Raw genomic sequence first — 8,348 nt, 5'->3', positions numbered from 1 at the left:
AGAAGATTTTCTTAGAAGTGTAATAGACAGACACACAAGTCAATCACTATATGCCACCGCATAGCAGATGCTGCTGTGGCATAAAAAGCCAGGTTAGTTAATAATCTATATTCGTACTCAACTCTACAGAATTAATTTATTTGGTTTACTTACCGGCTGCTGTATCTGTAACAGTCTGTGTAGTCTCTGACATGATCTGTAAAATATAATGTTTCAATATTATCTTCCAATTTGAAAAATCACTATTTTCGAAAACAATTAGAAAACTATGACATATTATCGTAAGAAGTACTGACTGAGTAACAAACAGTTTGGATCCTGACCAGGCTACCCTTTCCATCGCAGGCTGATCTGGATCCAAACTGGTCGCAATCGCCTTAAGGACCATTTTCTGTGATGCGGCTCTTATAACAATTCTATTATTGCATTGCATTTTTACTCATAAATATTATTCTATTTAAAAGTTCATACTTCTGCGAAAAATATTTTAATCAAAATAAGGCATACACAAAGTGCACTATTCTCGATTTTGCCATTTTGTCAAAATTCCTGTTTTTCAATGTTGCAGTCCGTAAATTGCCTTATGGGAAACATGAAAATCATGATTTATTTTATTTTTGGTGTCTGTTAGTTGATGAACAATAGTAAAATTAATTGAAACAGATGTTTGTGTTAATTAGCTTTATTTCAGATATAAATCATATTTTTTTTGCCAACCGTTATGTAAATATACGCGCGGAACCTCGGGACGGTGAATCCGGCATTTAATGTACGCTTTATGGAATGGCATAAAGGTGAATTATCTCTAATGAATTTCTTTAAGAAATCATAAAACCATGACTATTAAATAAAAAAACATTTTTAAGGGATAAGTTTGCATCATGAACATTTGCTCAAATATCAACAAAATATTAATAGAAATGAAGTATTTAATTTTCTTAACCATTTAAAGAAATTATATTATAACGATAAAACAGAGGGGTTTTCAACCGCTGTCTTTTCACACCACAGTCACAGCAGTTGTGAAATCTAGCTGCAGTCACTTATATAGTAGATTAACAAAATATACATTTATGAGCTACCTAGCATATTATATCTTTAAATAAATTAACATCAATTAGAATGTTACAGTAAACTTTTAATAACTGTATCAGAAATATAATTTGATAAAGTTTAAAACATGGACGGTAACTTAAAGCGTATTTAGCACCAATTTTGGCAAATGGACCCACTATATCCTGTAATCATAAATGTAAACAAGATGTGTTTGTGAAACACTATGTCCCCTATTGAGCGATCTGACTCATATATTTGACCTTTGACCTTGAAAGATGGCCTTGACATTGACCTTACACCACTCAAAATGTGCAGCTCAATGAGATACACATGCATGCCAAATATCGAGTTGCTATGTTGAATATTGCAGAAGAAATGGCCAAAATGAGCAATTTTGACCCATATAATGACCTTTGACCTTGAAGGATGACCATGACCTTGACCTTTCAGCACTCAAAATGTTCAGCTCCATGAGATACACATGCTTGCCAAATATCAAGTTGCTATGTTGAAAATTGCAAAAGTTATGGCCAATGTTTAAGTTTGTGCAAACCAACAAACAAACCAACAAACAAACGGACAGGGCAAAAACAATATGTCCCCCAGTATAGACTGGGGGACATAAAAAGTATGACAGACCAATCCTGTCAGTGTTGAATATATGTGAATCTAGCCTGAACGAATTTATTTAACTCATTTAAAGGAAACCATCAGCACATATATGACTGGAAAATATATGAAATGTATTATTATTACTAAAAAATTCTTTTACAATTTATAATAAATATGTATTATATGAATACATTATGTAATTTATAGCTAAGATCACTATAATTTGTCTGATATCAATTCTGTTAAACATGAAAGAAAATTTTCATATTAAATTAAAAGTTTCATTCCCTCATGCATAAAAAGTTGTGCAAATGGTAATGCAGAAATTGAAACAAAAATTTTCCCTTTCCCTTGCACACATTATAATTTAATACTTCATCCAATTAGATCCATGGAAATAGAGTGGGCGGGTAATTTTGACCCAATAGAACGACTTTTCATAATATATTCACAACTGAATGGATTGCTTTGACAATATACAAGACCGTATTGAATCTGTCATCACCCAAGAAGGACCTTTGCATGTGTGAAAGTTGCAGTACACGTGAATGTGTTGACACAAAAACACAAACTCATGTTATCAAAACATTTCTTGACATAGAAGCACCCCTTTTTGCTAAGAACCTGGCACATTTCAAAGTTGCTAATACATGGTCAGGTCTAAGTGAAATCTTTGAACAGTAAATATGATTTAAAACTTCAAAAGCATATATAAGCAATAAAAATGTATAACCCCTGCATAAAGCAACACATGGAATATTCAGAACTTTTCTTAACATTGCCCTTATTATATTGATAATTATTGCCCTCAAATTCTGAACTTTACCCCTTATTCCATGCATAATATCATACAAAAAACATGAATTGTTCAAAAGTTCCCCTTCATACCAATATATTCAAAAAAGATTTTACTACCTTTCTATTTTAATTTTAGCATCAAAGGTTACTGGAAACAAACAGTAATTTAGACACAAAGATACTTATTAAATAAAATACACCACTTTCTTTCAATTATATATATATGAATTGTTAACTGATAAAATTGAGCTCAAAATTTATAATGTTTACCATTATTGGGTACGGACATTTGCCCCTAGGACATAAGCCCCTTCAAAAAAGTGCATGCTAGGACATTAGCCCCCAGGTGTCTTAAAACGTTCAAAACTGTTTTAAAGTAACAATTATTAATATGTTGAAGTCTAATATATTTTTTTGCAATATAAAGTCATAACATATGCTTACACATACAGCAATTCATAAAGGTGTGAAGCATAATGAATCATTTTTCAACAAACACCAATAATTAATTTATTAATGGGTAAACTGTAATACCGATTAACCTATCAGAATCTTCTTAAATTAGTTGAAGGCTTGAAGCCAAACATATAGTACAGAAGATGCAATACTCTTGTTGTTTATCCAGTTGTTAAAACATAAAAACTTTTCTTAAGTTTAATCACTCTTAAATATACACAATTTTAAAGTAAAACATAGTTATATATATATATACATATAGTATACTAAGTGCACTGTTTGTTACTAAAAATCTTATAAAAAATACATTTTGTGTACCTAATTCTATGACCATGACATGTTTTACAATATTTCATCAGTGTTGCAATGGTGGAGTCCATTGTGGTATGTCAGGTAAGTGTTGTTTTGTCAAAGTATGAATCAAATCTGATCATAAATACAGGTACATTACTGTCATGATAATAAGAAAGTATTTGAAGTTTGAAAGCAATAGCCTATATACTTTAGAAGTGAATCTAAACACAAAATATTCAAAGTTACTAAGTTAACAAAGGGCCATAATTCCAACTTATGCAAGTTATGCAACTTTTCCTGTACAGTCCCCTTATGATAGTTAGCAAGTGTTCCAATTCTGAAAGCAATAGCTATGATAGTTAGGAGTAAAGTAAACCAAAACACAAAACTTTACCAAATTTTCAATTTTCTAAATATAAAGCGGCCATGATTCTGTGAAATGCCAGTCAGAGTTACATAACTTGCACAGTCTCCTTATTATAATTAGAGAGTGTTGCAAGAAGAAAGCAATAGCTTTGATACTGAATAATTATACTTAATTACTTAATTTACTTAACCAAAGTTTCAATTTTCTGTGTAAAAAGGGAACATAATTCTTACAAAATGCTTGATACCCAAGGATCATTCCTCGTTTCGTTCAAATCAACCCAAAAGCCTTTTACTAAGTTCTTCATTTCTACACCGATTCACTTCAAATTGATACTGAACTTCTCGTATGACAATTCGGTCAATCTCAACTATGCATGGCCCCATTACCAACCCTGGGGCGCCCTGCCCACATAGGTCACACCCACCCAAACGCCTTTTACTATAACTTCTTCATTTCGACACCAATTCACTTCTAATTGATATTGAACTTCTCTTATGACAATACGGTCAATCTCAACTATGCATGGCCTCATTACCAACCCTGGGGTACACCTAGGTCAAACATTCGGCGTGGGGATATGCGTCGGCCTCGTCCGCGCCATTTCTAGTTGACATTGGTTTCACCCAAAAGCTTTTTTTTTTTTAATTTTGGTCACCATGAATATTGCTTTAAAACTGAGTGAAAGTTAATACTGCTTTAAAACTAAGTCAAAATTAATTCTGCTTTAAAACTGGGTTGCCATGAATACTGCTTCAAGAGTTACAATGAATACTGCTTTAAGAGTCGCCATTAATACTGCTTAATGACTGAGTCGCAATGAACACTGCTTAAAACTGAGTCGCCATGAATACTGCTTTAAGAGTCACAATAAATGCTGCTTTAAAACTGAATCACAATGAATACTGCTTTAAACCTGAGTTACCATGAATACTGCTTAAGAGTTACAATAAATACTGCTTTTAAAACTGAGTCACAATGAATACTGCTTTAAAACTGAGTACAATAAATACTGCTTTAAGAGTAACAATGAATACTGCTTTAAAACTGAGTCAAAATGAAAACTGCTTTTAATCTGAGTCACAATAAATAATGCCTTAATCTGAGTCACAATTAACAATTAATACTGCTGTAATTGGTAGCAGGCTCTTAGTCTTATTAAGACCCAAGCTTTTTTGGCCCAGTCCTAAAACCTGGACTATATTTAATTACACTCATTTTTTTAAACTTACTTAAAACACCATTATCGCTTAACAAACTGTTACCAATTTATGTTTTGGTTTAGAATTTATGAAAGCAGTTATAGAGCGTTGGATCGTTGCATTTTATTATAATTGATAAAAGGAATTTAAACTGAGTCACAATGACTAAACAAGAGCACCGCCTAGCAGGTGCAGACCGCTCATCTATTTGTCAAAGTATGAATCAAATCAGATCATAAATAAAGAAGTTATGGCAATTTTAGCAAAATTGTGAGTGTGTGGACATTTATTACATTATCTTTCAAAAATGATTGTTTTACTTTCTTTTTTGGGGGTGGGGGGGGGGATTCTTGGGTGGGATGGTTGGACAGTCTTTAAAAGAAAATATATAATATTTTTTATGGGGGTCGGGGGGGTGAAAGGGGGGTATAGTGTGGTCATTTATTACATGATCTTTCAAAAATAAGACGAACAAAATGGGGAAAAAAATGTTGGGGGGGGGGGGGTTTCTGGGGGGGGGCGTGGGGAATAGTTTGGGTGAAGTCTATTGTGGTATGTCTGGTAAGTGTTGTTTTGTCAAAGTATGAATCAAATCTGATCATAAATAAAGAAGTAATGGAAATTTTTGAAAAATGTAATACTTTGACCTTGACAGTCAAGGTCATTCAAAGGTCAAAGTCAAATTCAACTTGCAAGGTACAGTACCCTCATAATAGTTAGAAAGTATTTGAAGTTTGAAAGCAATAACCTTTATACGTTAGAAGTAAGTGGATCTAAACACACAATTTAACCAAATATTCAAAGCTACTAAGTCAAAAAAGGGCCATAATTCTGTCGAAATGACAACGAAATGACAACCATTTGCCAGGTACAGTAACGTCATAATAGTAAGAAAGTATATTAATCTTTAAAGCAATAGCCTTGATACTTTAGAAATAAAGTGCATGTTCATAAAAAATTTAAAAAATATTCAAAGTTACTAAGTCAAAAAAGGGCAATAATTCTGTCAAAATGACAACCAGAGTTATTCAACTTGTCCTGTACTGTCCCCTTAGGATAGTGCGGGAGTGTTCCAAATATGAAAGTAATATCTATGATACTTTAGGAGTAAAGTGGACCAAAACACAAAAGTGAACCAAATTTTCAATTTTCTAAGTATAAATGGTCCATTATTATGTGGTTTGGGTGGAGTCTATTGTAGTATGTCAGGTAAGAGTTGTTTTGTCAAAGTATCAATCAAATCTGATCATAAATAACGAAGTCATGGCAATTTTAGATAAATTTTGTTATTTGACCTTTAGGGTCAAGGTCATTCAAAGGTCAAGGTAAAATTAAACTTGCCAGGTACAGTACCCTCATGATAGTATGAATGTATTTGAAGTTTGAAAGCAATAGCCTTGATACTTTAGAAGTAAAGTGGATGTAAACACAAAATTTAACCATATATTTAAAGTTATTAGTCAAAAAAGGGCCATAATTTCGTCCAAATGACAACAAGAGTTATGCAACTTGTCCTGTACAGTCCCCTTATGATAGTTTGTGAGTGTTTCAAGTCTGAAAGCAATAGCTATGATACTTCAGGAGTAAAGTGGTACCACGAAACTTAACGAAATTTTCTAAGTATAAAGGGGCCATAATTCTGTCAAAATGCCAGTCAGAGTTACATAACTTTGCCTGCACAGTCCCCGATTGATAGTTAGTAAGTGTTGCAAGTATGAAAGCAATCGTTTGATACTGTAGGAATAAAGTGGACCTAAACACAAAACTTAACCAAATTTTCAATTTTTAAGTATAAAAAGGGCACATAATTCTGTAAAAATGCACACCAGAGTTATCAAACTTTGCCTGTCCAGTACCCTCATGATAGTTAGTAAGTGTACCAAGTTTGAATGCAATAGCTTTGATACTTAAGGAATAAAATGGACCTAAACACAAAACTTAACCAAATTTTCAATTTCTTACGTATAAAAAAAGGGCACATAATTGTGTCAAAATGCACACCAGAGTTATCAAACTTTGCCTGCCCAGTCCCCTCATGATAGTAAGTAAGTGTTCCAAGTATGAAAGCAATATCTATGATACTTTAGGGGTAAAGTGGACCAAAACACAAAACTTAACCAAATTTTCAAGTATAAAGGGCCCATAATTCCGTCAAAATGCCAGTCAGAGTTACATAACTTTGCCTGCACAGTCCCCTTACGATAGTTAGTAAGTGTTGCAAGTATGAAAGCAATGGCTTTGATACTTTAGGAAAAAAGTGGACCTAAACACAAAACTTAACCAAAATTTCAATTTTCTAAGTATAAAAAGGGCACATAATTCTGTCAAAATGCCAGTCAGAGTTACATAACTTTGCCTGCCCAGTCCCCTCATGATAGTAAGTAAGTGTACCAAGTTTGAATGCAATGAATCCGGGTCCGTTCACCCTAATTTCAGTTCGCCCTTATTCCCCTTCGCCCTAAATCCTGTTCGCCCTGGGTCCGTTCGCCCTAAATTTTATTATCAAAGCAGGGGAAATATCAAACAAAAAAGTGTTACCGAAATATAAAATACGACGTTCTTTAACTTGTAAGCGTGTTTGTAACATAGGCCAGTAATGTTCACTAATTGCTTATTATATTAATTAATGAAAACTTAGGGTACAAACTTGGTTACTTGTGTGAAAAATCAAGATGGCGCGTTACATGTGTGAAAAATCAAGATGGCGCTCTTTAACTTGTAAGCGTGTTTGTAACAAAGGCCAGTAATTTTCACTTATTGCGATTTATATTAATTAATGAAAACTTAGGTACAAAATTGTTTACATGTGTGAAAAATCAACTGTTTATACCCCAATATGCAAATGATAATATAGGGCGAACGGACCCAGGGCGAACGAACCCAGGGCGAACGAACCCAGGGCGAATGTGTAACTATAGGGCGAACGGACCCGATACCGAATGCAATAGCATTGATACTTTATGAGAAAAGTGTACCTAAACGCAAAACTAAACCGGAAAAAAAATAGATGAGCTAAAAATGTCTCAATAGACAATGATTAAACCCTTAAACACTCAGATCAATTTGGAAGCGTGTTTTTTTTTTCCCTTAGAAAATCAAATATTGTAAATTTTAGGCTTCATTCCCAACCTTAAGATACTGATGAGCAGGAAACAGTGTAAAACAAGAACAGACTTCGAGTTACTTGCATGCTGTTCTGGTTGCATATAGCCATTTTCACTTTGCTTCCAAGCAGGAAAGGGTTAAACTTATTTCCAGTGCACATTGATATATAACTGAGTATCATGCAATTCATACTGATATAAAACTGCATCCCAATTAATACTGATACAAAACTGAGTAACAAAAAAATTCTAATATAAAACTGCAAAACAACAATTAATACTGATATACAACTTAATAACTTATTAAATTAAATGTATGATAAATAACTCCTTAAAAAAGACATTAATATTAAGTATTAATAAAATCAATATCCAGTCCATGTTCTTTTGCAAAAATGGTATCATTTCAATGTGAGTCACAATGACTCAAAACTGAGTCTCAATAAATAATGATTTAAA

This window comes from Dreissena polymorpha, chromosome 1 (assembly GCF_020536995.1).
Source record: "Dreissena polymorpha isolate Duluth1 chromosome 1, UMN_Dpol_1.0, whole genome shotgun sequence".
Taxonomy (NCBI): Eukaryota; Metazoa; Mollusca; class Bivalvia; order Myida; family Dreissenidae; genus Dreissena; species Dreissena polymorpha.
The sequence above is the reverse complement of the archived record's forward strand: the minus strand, read 5'-3'. Positions refer to the sequence as shown.